The sequence below is a fragment of the Artemia sp. Qi Xiang Cuo genome, chromosome 17 (genome assembly GCF_049724085.1).
Source record: "Artemia sp. Qi Xiang Cuo chromosome 17, ASM4972408v1, whole genome shotgun sequence".
NCBI lineage: Eukaryota > Metazoa > Arthropoda > Branchiopoda > Anostraca > Artemiidae > Artemia > Artemia sp. Qi Xiang Cuo.
The window spans coordinates 4,207,014-4,218,710 of NC_142810.1; the positions used below are offsets into that span (position 1 = coordinate 4,207,014).

Here is an 11,697-nt window from a genome sequence, read left to right on the forward strand (position 1 = left end):
CAATAATATGATTTGGTAGAAATTTACCCCTTTGGGACCCCTTTAAGAGCTCAAGATGCAATTGGCAAAAGAAGCCAATTAGGCCTATTGAATTATGAAAGAGCATAAAAAAAGACATCAAATGATGTTTTCACTTTTGTCCAAGTTAAATTGTAGGGCCACCTAGAAATTTACCTACAAAGCTTTAAATTAGTCAACCAGTAGCCCTATTATAAGCCTAGGAGCCGAGCTGGACATAAGGAAACAAATGAACTTTACCCCTATATTAGCCATAGGCTATGGTGGATGGGTAATTGTTTAGCCTTGTGACACCTAATAAGGAGACATGTTAAGAAAACAATACTTACTTTTAAATATGTATAATGATCCTAGTTCTTATATTATCTAACGGGAGAACCTTTATCATCAAATCTTTCCTCTAAAAATCCTCAAAAGAGAAAAAGTTTCCAAACATCACCATATTGAAAATTCAATGTTTAAGTCATTTGAAATTGCCGCTATAAACTGTCCCCAAATAAGTTGTTTTATAGATAGCATTTAGCAGGTGCTTAGAACGTGTTTAGCACGTGTGTCAAAAAACGTGTTTAAAGAAAAAGTAGTTGTAAATTGAAATTATACAAATTCCGTGCATCTTTTGTAACCTAACCTGATAACTTCAATTCAAAATCAATGGATTTTTTATATTATTTCATTTCTTTTCAATGCCGTGCATATTTTGTATTTTTGGTTTTTCGCCGAAAATACAACATTTTGATTTTCGCCACTGCTATTAATATTTTGTATTTACGCCACTGCTATTCGCCCTTTGCCACTGCTGTTTAAAAAAAAAAATATTAAAAAGACTGGCATGAACGCTATCTATAAAAGAACTTATTAGGCGGCAATTTAAAAAGACTTAAGCATTGAATTTTCAATGAGGTGATATTTGAAAACTTTTACTCTTTTGATGATTTTTAGAGGAGAGATTTGATGATAAAGGTTCTACTCTTGGATAATGTAAGAACTAGGATCATTAAAAATATTTTTAAGGATGAATTGTCTTCTTAACATGTCTCCTTATAAGGTGACCCAAGGCTAAATAATTACCCTCAATAATATGATTTCATAGATATTGACCCAAATTAGGGGAGGGGGCATAACTGTAAAGGTTAGGAACTGCTTATTTCTAAGAAGTAGCCTGGGCCTATGTATAGTCTTTATGAATAACTAACAAAACTTACTTTTAATCCCTACACCTAAAAAATAAACTCAAATGTCTTAATTCCAGTTAGAAGTAAAAGAATCAAGCAAGTCAGTCTTCTCTCTAAAAATGTCTGTTTTGGTTAACTAAGAATGTCTGTTTTGGTTAACTAATAATGGCTGTATTGTAAATAAGGGTTGCCAAACTTTTAGGGACAAAAGTGTCCAAATCAGCCAAAAATTGACACTTTTAGTGTCCCTCTAGAAAATTAGCCACTATACAGGGTTGCCACTATAAATTTTCAAAACCTGTGAAAAAACTGCCAAAAAACCTGTGAAATTCGTCCTTCTTTGTTGTGCTACCTCACGGTCTGTTACCTGCATGAGTTCTGCAGGTATTTTCAGTTTTGGCATTGACGCTACCAATAAATTATGTGTAGTGCTAGTTCAATTTGAAGAAATGGCATAAAAAAATAGTCATGAGAATGTCAACAGAGCGAAATTTCATATAGATTATTGATACCGCTACCTATCTTAGTCGAAAAGTAAAGAACCAATCTTAGAAACTCATTTTCACCTCTGCATTTTCTTAAGTTATGTGAAAAAGATGCGAGTCATTCATCTTCGGTAGGTATTAAGGATCTTTGGGTGCGACAGGGTTCGAACGGCTGTAGCAACGAAAAGTGTATTTTGACCTGCATGGTTTTAAAGTTAAACAAAAGACGTCAATCTCCTTAACCACTCAGTCAACTGGTTGGTCAATTGGTTAAAATCATTTAACAACTCCTCTATCTTGTGGTTTTTAGAACATTTAGAAGTAGCCCTGAGCGAAAATTACATTTTCGAGAACTAAAAAAGTGAGAAGACACGGCCGATTGAAATATATTAGCTTTAATTATACGCGATAGAAACTATCAACCAGCGTTTGACAAGAAAATCACAGCTGCAAGTATAGAATATAAAAAGAAACATTTACTAGCGGCTATAAATAAAATTTAGCTGCAACACAGCTTTTCTGCAAAACTCCTTTCTTTCTTTGACAGCAGTGTAATAATAGCCATATTCACACGGCTACACGCCACAGAGATTTATGTGAACGTGCCAGCAAGGAATGACCCTTCACTTCTTCTTTCCAGCCTTCTCAGTGGCCTTGGTGACTTTGCCACCAGCAGTAGGTGGGTCCTTGAAGTTAACCGACTTGATGACAAACGTCAACCGTAAGATAGAATTAAAAGATGGATTCGATAGTTCTAGCATAGCACATTGGTTAAGACTTTAGGTCCTATTCCTATTTGGTTGATAAGTGGTGTTCGCGCAGGGCGCAAAAATATCTTATAAAATTCCCAAGCCGTTACCAAAGCTTAAATGTAAAGTACAAATTAAAACCAGTCGTATTTATAAAAAAAAAGAAGAAAATAAAGACATTTGATTTGATTTGGAAAAATGTCCAACAAGTGTTCTTTTTTTTTCAAAAAGCTGTCTTTTCTGACCCAATAGTGTCCCGGTGTCCCTCAGAGTGAAAAAGTGTCCAAAACCCACTAAAAGTGTCCATTTGGCATCCCAGTGTAAATAGGGGCGATCCATTTTTGGTGGATTATAGTTAACATAGTTTTCAGTTCACATTGGCATAGTTTTCAGGCTACGTTTAATAAAAGCCGCCAACATTTTTCAGACTTATTAAGTCGCTAAGATGTTCCATATTTTGACAAGATAGGATTTAAAGACAATTTGAGGACCTTAATTTGACTTCTTACAAGCATTTATTTGTTATGCTCTGATCAGTGCTTTAAGGACTCTGATTAGATTGTCAATAGATTTCTCCAATATTCTGTTTACAGTTAATTGTAATATCTCAGCCCTTTGATAAAGCAAAAATCAATAATCTGTGCAGAAATTGTAAAATCTTAGATTTGCAATCTTTACACTTTGATTGGTAGAAGAACGGGACTATGATTATCCCCAATATTTGTCACGGAAAAATAAATGAATTTTTCAAGGATTTTTGAGTTCAAATTGCAATGATGTTTATAACTTTATGTCAAGAAGACAAAGTAGCTAAGACTGGGAAAATTTGAAGTTCAAGAGGTGATGCTAGATAACGAAAAGGTCCATTAAGTTGCCAGCTTAATTTACTTTACTGGTTTTAACTGATCCATATATTTCCGTCCTTCCCCATATGCTAACAGACCAAGAAATATCTTCGTCCTAAAATAGATCTTCTCCTTCTGTATCTCTCTAATCTATGCATACAGATCCAGTAGCCGAAAATTCACACTCTCTTCTTGCCACATTTGAATCTCTTGGTCCTGCAACCCTTTCTTTTCTCTCTCCATTATCACACCGTACCCATGCTTTCGTTCCAGAGATCATACAGGCCACATTTTGCCTTTACTCTCGTTTTTTTCATTGCAATGAGCTATTCTTAAACTCATACAGGGAGTTTAAATTAATATGTTGCTTTCGCAATACAGAGCTGACATCTTCGACATCTTCAGGAGCTTTTTAGAAGGTCTAGTCATATCCACGAGTCTTTCATTTCTCAATGATGACCTATGATTCTCCAAATTATATAATCCTTTTACCTTAAAAACCCGTTTTAAATACTCTACCCAAACGAACTTCAATCTAGTAGCAATTTCATATCCCATATTTCGCCCACTTAATGCATAGCTTAAATAATCTTAGTGGCAAGTACTTGTTTATGTATATTTGTATCATTAATCATACCTACCTGGCTCGCAGTCAAGATCTGAGTCACGCTTCCCTTTTGAAAATCCATCTCTATATTTTAATAAACTCACCCTTTGCTGTCAAATTACAACCCAAATTTATAAACTCTTCTTTAAGTCCCAAAAGAATATCTTCGGACTCAACCTTTCTCGCTACATATTTTTAGTACTTCTTTTCTAAATATATGCTTGTCCTATCAACAAGATGGTATCGCTTGTTCATAGATTCTGCCACTAACACAATATCATCCTCAAACATTGCCTGGATTTTATCAGCAGTGAACTTTTTCACATTCAGAAACGTAAGTGCTTCTTTTCTAAATACATCGCTTTTCTAAATGCTATCGCTTGTTCATTAATTATGCTACTAAAACCATATCATCCTCAAACATTGCAAAACATTAGCAAAATATATCTCCATTCTATGACTCTCCTCTACTCATCAGCTTATTGCCACCAGGGTTCATATGATGGAGCCCGTTTGTAGGCTGCTAGAAGCCGTGTTTAACCTGGGGGGGGGAGGTCAACCATAATGAAGCAGCAGTTTAATATAGTGAATTCTAAAACGATCAAAAATAGAAAACACGAACAGTTTGGTTCAACCATGTTGGGGGGAACATTAGATGTATTTATTCAACGGAAAAACTTACTACAAATTTCACAAGATTTAAGAACAAAACATATCACCGCTATTCTTGTAAGCTATCAACTTTTTTATACTTTATCCACTACTAGTAAACATTTATGAACTTAAATCAGCTAATAATAAGCAATCTCTTGTATAAGAGATTGTTTAAATCATTTTTTAAGATCATTAATCATTTTTCAAACGTAAATAATTTTAGGAATATGTCTACCCTTCATTGAATTAAATAAATAAAAACTTTCTTCAACTCAAAGTAAGGAGCAACATTAAAAATTTAAAACGAACAAAATGAGTACCATCTACGAAGGGGGTTGCCCTCATTTCAATCCCTTGCTCTTCACCTTGAAGTTTTCAGTTCTTTTAAAAAACTTTCTAATTTTAATCGAACGGCCCAACCCTCATATTTAATGAGACGGTCTTAAGCAACTGGGACAAAACGTCAAACTTTAGGATAAAAAGTAAAGTATTAAGGAGGGAGCAGCCTATCATATACAGAATAGTTCCTATTCTTTTAAGTTTTAATACTGCTTCTACTTTTCAGTTGAAAAAAACCTGTCTTTTGTTTGTTTAATGTTTGATCATTTCTTCAAATAATGCCAGGAAATCCGCTTCCCTCCTCTGTGAAAAATAAACTTTTCTAAATAGAAAAATTCTGAGTCTGTTGATCTTTTAATCAATTTTTTGGAAATATTTAAGAACTTGTGATAGTTTCAAACTGATGAAAGGCTCAAATAGTCTATCAGTTTGGTGAGCCATTTGAAAGCGATTGGATATCAAAAAAGATGATTCAAAGAAGAAATGAAATTTTTCTTTTAACCCAAAAATAACTCGAAGAACAGAAGATTGAGTGGCTATTAAATGTGCAAGCGAAGCAAGACTAATGCAAGCAAATATCCGCTTGCATTAACGTGTTATTTTACAAACACTAAGACTTATTTCAGACGAAAGAAATTCTCACTTAATTTACATGTGTATTTGAGTTTTGTAATAGCTAATTGTTTTACATACCTAATTACAAACCTAATTCTCACTTCAGAGTAAAACCAATACAGCAAGCCTAAAGAACACTTAATATATATATATATATATATATATATATATATATATATATATATATATATATATATATATATATATATATATATATATATATATATATATATATATATATATATATATATTGGTTAAGATTGCCATTTTGTTCAACGTATTTGAAAATTCTGGAAATTAGGTCTTTCAGGATAATAACCACCCCAAGCCCCTCTGGGCAAGAGTTTTACATTATGCCCTTTGGGCAAATAAGGTTTTTCTATAGCAAGTGTTTCCGTACAAACTTCAAAAAGGGCTCAATAAATTGGAAAATCAAAGGGCTAGTGGCGTTTTTAATAGTCGAAATTTATTTGAGAGGAACTAACCCCCCGCTCACACCAACCAATTACCCAAAAAAATACAAACAAAATTTTGAGATAGACATTTTTCAACGTAGTTGAAAGGTCCGAAAATTATGTCTTTGAGGATAAAACTCCCCTACAGCCTTCAGGACAAGGTTTCTAAGTTATACCTTGGGGCATATAAATTTTTTATAGAAAGTGTTGTCGTAAAACTTCAAAAAGGACACACTCGATTGAAAATTGACAGGGCTAGTGCCCTTTTTAATAGTTGAAAGTAATTGGATGGCAACTAACCTCCCGCTCACGCCCAGCATTTCCCCAAACACATGCAATCAAATTTTTGATATATTCATTTTGTTCAAGGCTGTTAGAAGTTCTGGAAATTAGGTTTCTTAGGTTAATAACCCCCTCAGACCCCCCAGGGCAATGGTTGTAAGTTATACCCTGGGGACATATAAGGTTTTTATAGAAAGTTTTGTCGTAGAAACTTCAAGAAAAGCTCATTTGATTGAAAATTGAAAGGACTAGTCCCCTTTTTAATAGTTGAAAGTGATTCGAGAGCAACTAATCGCCCCTCTCACGCTCACTATTTCCCCAAACATATCCAATTGTAGTTTTGAGATAGGCATTTTATTCAACGTAGTTGAAAGTTCTGGAGATTTTGATTTTGAGGATGACAAACCCCCCAAACCCCTCAGGGCAAGGGTTGTAATATAAGGTTTTTATAGAAAGCGTTTTCGTAGAGACTTCAAAAAAGGCTCCTTCGATTGGAAATTGAAAGGGCTAGTGCCCTTTTTAACAGTCGAAAGTGATTGGAGGGCAATTTACCCGCTATCACGCCCACCATTTCCCCAAATACATCCAATCAAAATTTTGAAATAACCATATTGTTCATCGTAGATAAAAGTTCCGTGCACTAGGTTTTTGAGGATGACCACCCCCTTCCCCCACAGCATTCAAGGCAATGGTTGTAAGGTATGCCCTGGGGGCATATAAGGATTTTTAATGAAAACGTTGTCGTAGAAACTTCAAAAAGGGGCTCATTCAATTGGAAATTGAAAGGGCTAGTGTCCTTTTAATAGGCTAGTCAAGACTGGTTGGAGGGCAACTAATCCCTCTGTCACGACCACCATTTCCCCAAACGCATCCAATAAAAATTTTGAGATAACTTTTTTTCAACGTAGTTGAAAGTTCTGGATATTATGTCTTTGAGAATAATAACCCCCCTCCCCCCCACACCCCTCAGGGCAAGGGTTGTAAGTTATGCGCTGGGGCATATGCGGTTTTTTTAGAGAGTGTTGTCATAGAAACTTCGAAACTTCGAAGGGCTAGTGCCCTTTTTAATAGTCAGAAGTAATTGGGGGAAAACTGACACCCCTCCCACGCCCACTATATCCAAAAACATCCAATTAAAATATTGAGGTAACAATTTTGTTCAGCGTCGTTGCAAAGTCCAAAAATTATTTCTTTAAGGATGTCACTCCCCCCACAGCCCTCAGCGCAAGGGCTGTAAGTTATGGCCTGGGGGAATATAAGGTTTAATAGAAAGCGTTGTCGTAGAAATTTCAAAAAGGGCTCATTTCATTGGAAATTCAAAGGGCTAGTGTCCTTATTAATGGTGAAAAGTGATTGGAGGGCAACTAACCCATCTCTCATGCTCACCATTTCCCCAAACACATTCAATCAAAATTTTGAGATAGACATTGTGTTCAACGTAGTTGAAAGTAAGTTTTGGAAATTAGGTCTTTGCCAGCGTTGTCGTAGAAACTTCAAAAGGAATTTATTCAATTGGGAGTACAGAGGGCTAGTGCCCTTATTCATAGTCAAAAGCAATCAGAGGGCAAATGACCCCCCCCCCCATACCCATCATTTCCCCAAACACTTCCGATCAACATTTTGTTATAGCAATTTTCTTGAACGTAGTTTAAGGGTCTAGAAATTATGTGTTTGAGTATGACAACCCCCAACAGCCCTCAAGGCTAAGGCTGTAAGTTATGCCCTTGGGGAATATAATGTCATTTAGAAAATGTTGTCGCAAAAAACTTCAAAAAGGGCTTTTTCGATTGGAAATTGAGAGGGCTATTGCCTTTTTTAATAGTCGAAAGTAATTAGAGGGAGAATTTCCCCCCCCCCCCCATGCCCATCATTTCGCAAACATTTCTGATCAACATTTGGATACGGCCGTTTTGTTCAACGTAGTTGAAAGGTCTGGAAATTATTTCTTTGAGGATAACAACCCTCTTCCAATAGCCCTCAGGACAAGGGCCTTAAGTTATGCCCTTCGGGAATATAATCTTTTTACATAAAGCTTTGTCGTATAATCTTCAAAAAGGGCTCATTCGATTAAAAATTGAGAGGACTAGTGCCTTTTTCATTATTCGAACTAAAAAAAAAACAGAGGAAACCCAAAACAAATGGAACTTAAAATAGGTCAAACTCAAAACGAGCAGAAATTAATCTGAGTAGGGTTCTAAGCCTTATGCTTTCTAAAAGCCAGAATATAATTTGTACTTTACTGAAAAAACTCCTTTTAAGTGTTTTCACTTTTACAATTTTAAGAAATCAAAAATTAATTAAGATTTTAAGGAATAAATATGAGCATATGCATATTAAACTGACAATGAATATTTTTCTAAGTAAATTTATTTGATTTTTTTTTCTGTAAAGTACAAATTATATTTTGACTTTTAGAAAGCATAGGGTTTAGAACCCTACCTAGATTAATTTCTGCTTGTTTTAAGTTTGACTTATTTAAATTTCTGTTTGTTTTGAGTTTCATTTATTTATTGATACTGATTTGTGGTAGTTGTATGCTTAGTAGATTATTTGAATTTATTTTGGTTCATTTTTGGTTTAATGGAGTTTTTTATTTTTTTTTTGAAAAACTTATTTTGTTCAAAAATTCCTTTTGATTATTTTATATAAACAAACCGCTCTCTGCAATAAAGTACAAACTTGATTCTGTGACTATACTGACAGAAGCTTTAGCAAATGCGATTCACCGACTCATTGCAACCTGCACGTCAGGGTTTCGCCTTATGGAGATCTGCTGAAAAGACTTCGAGATACAAAGATTAACCCTCGACTTATGGAGGTAAAGCGAAGATCAAATTCAACTTATCTACTGAATTTCGAGCTATAGGGGTAATTTTTGGGTCACTTCGACTTAGTATATTCGCAGAGTTATTTTGAATTATGCCAGTTTTTTTTTTAATTAGATAAGTTTTTCATGGGGATTGAAAAGAACCTGAATTATCCAAGGTTTGGCGTTATCAAGGTTCAAGTTATCAAAAGTCAACTTATGTATAATATTTTATTTCAATGTTATGTTTTTATTTGCAGTACTATCTTTTTAATAAATTATTTATATATAAGTACTGTATTTTGTTTTCAGGGAACAAATTGAAAAGGCTAATGAAATTCATAGAGAAAATCTGAACAAATTCAAGTACGACGAAGCGCCAGAACGGGGCTGGCAAGAAGAAAGAAGGGACTTTTCATACCGAGAGCATTACAGGAAATACCACGAATCAGGCCAGCCAGATCCTTATGCTGTTCCGCCAGATTAAATTACCCCGCTATATCAATGATTTATGATTAAAAATACACACACACTTTATTCATGATTTTATAATGTATAGTATATTACACGAGAGTTCAAATCCGTATTTACACTTATTAATGCTGGATGATGAGAAAATATGAATTAGACGACCAGGGTCATCAATTAAGCGAGGGGGTGTTTGCCATACTCCCCCCCCCATTGAAAATTATCTTTTGGTATTTTCATTGAAAAAATTCACACAACAACAAAATTGCCCCCCCTCCCCCTAAAAATTTTGGAAGATACTTTTTTTATATCTTAATTAGAAAAAAATATCTTTGCCCCCAACCTTTTACATTTACATGAATGGGTTTCCCTGCTGCGAAAATCCCTGAGTCAAACAAGTTAGTGGTATTCAAAAGTTATGGCCAAGACTATTCAGCCGGTGGGTGGGTTTAATGATTTAAAAGAGTTTTATTTCAAAATAACTGCCACATAGGAAAAAAAATTGGAACTGAAAAAATAGTAATAAAACAGCTAATTTAAGCAATTCACTTACATTTTAATTTATTTCATTTAGCTAATCATACCGCTATTTAATGCATATTCAGTGTAATCATTAAAGAATAAAGGAACGTCTTCCTATAATGCTTCTCAACTGCGAAAGGGAAGGGTTATTACCAGTGGTATATTTGGGAAGGAAAGAGGGCGGTGTTTTTTTTTAGACCAAAAAATGTCACAACCTTTAACGTACCCTCCAGGGGTGGACACACGTATATTTTTGGCGCAGATTTACCAAATCGGCACAGAATTACAAAAAGTCATCGATTCAATATTGAAAATTCTTTTAGTATTTTTCGGTGCTGATTTACAAAAATAATACCGAATTTCATCGTGATCGTCAGAAACGAGAAAGTAAAGTGAAAGATATCATACGTGAAAGTCAGCCAGAGATTTCTTTAATGAAAGGTTTCCTTATACCAAAGACTAACCTTCTATCCAAGATGGCCTGACCCATGCTCTTTTCCTTAGTAGATGTTCTTCCTGAGATATTTCAATACTCAATCGTTTCCTTCTCTTTAGAAAAAAAAATCAAAAGAACCAAGTTACGATCAATCATGTAACTATTGATAAACTGTGGTCGACTATTGGTGTCGATGATGTTTAGTTTTGAAAATCACACGCAAAGGGCACTTTTTGTACCGCTATCGTTTGCCCAATGAGCAGCTGAAATTGTGCCGAAAAAAGTTACTTGTGTCCGGCCTTTTAGCGATAATTGTAACATTCCAGATAACCAACCAGTTTGGTTTAAAAAAAAATTATCAGTAGGGAACATGCAAATTATTTGATTACAAATTTGTTGATTGATGGTGATGACTCGAATGAGACACTGTTTTTTTCTAGGCAAGATGTCAATTGCATGTTTGATTCATGTATAAACTCTCATATTTTGTTGTCTGCTCGGAAGTGGCGTGTTAATAAGTCTGTTTTGCGTGCAGATAACAATTTGTATGGACAAACTAAAGATTCGAGTGAAAATACTGTGTGTTAATTCGTTAGTAGTATCCGTTTATTTCACCCGGGCTGTAAAGGTAATACGCCAAGGGGGTCAAACTTTTCTGTCATTCTTTAATCATAGTATTTTTACGCCGCATGAACAAGTTCAGTCAACGTGTGTTTTTAAAGGTTTTGATGTCTTGTTTATGATTTTACTTCTGTGTTGATATCGGAAAGGAAATCCAGACCCCTAAGAAGTGCAAAACAAAAGGAACTTACTGTAATATATTGTGAGCCTCCGTACAAAATGTCACCTGTACTGAAACCGTTTTATTGTGACCCAATATTACCAACTGAGATAAACTCTCCTTCCCATGAATCAATCTTTTTCTTGGTGAAGACAAAGCTGCTAAGTTTTGAACTCTGCAATGCTCGGTCATTAAAATCACGATGAACCAACTTGAGAACCACATTAGATAGACCTGTAGCCAAAATCACAGGAATATCTGACTGATGGGACAACAGACGAAACTGGGTTTATCAAAGGTTATACGTTTTAAAAAAGAGACAAGAACGGAGCTTAGAGCGCAGTGGCGGAGGTACAAGTCTACACTTTCGGTATGATTTACATTGAACCTCTCATGAAGCGATCCGGGCTGATTGTAAACCGCGCTTTCATTCTAGACGATTCTCTTGCATCATAATAGCCAT

The 11,697-nt window shown here is 34.9% G+C and overlaps 1 long non-coding RNA gene across 1 annotated transcript; it reads left to right on the top strand.

Moving 5' to 3' along the window:
* The first annotated feature begins 877 nt into the window (after positions 1-877).
* On the top strand, positions 878-9,605 carry LOC148941820 (uncharacterized). The gene is made up of 2 exons (XR_016143197.1): positions 878-918; positions 9,340-9,605. It is a non-coding gene; the product is annotated as an uncharacterized LOC148941820 (long non-coding RNA).
* The last annotated feature ends 2,092 nt before the right edge of the window (positions 9,606-11,697 follow it).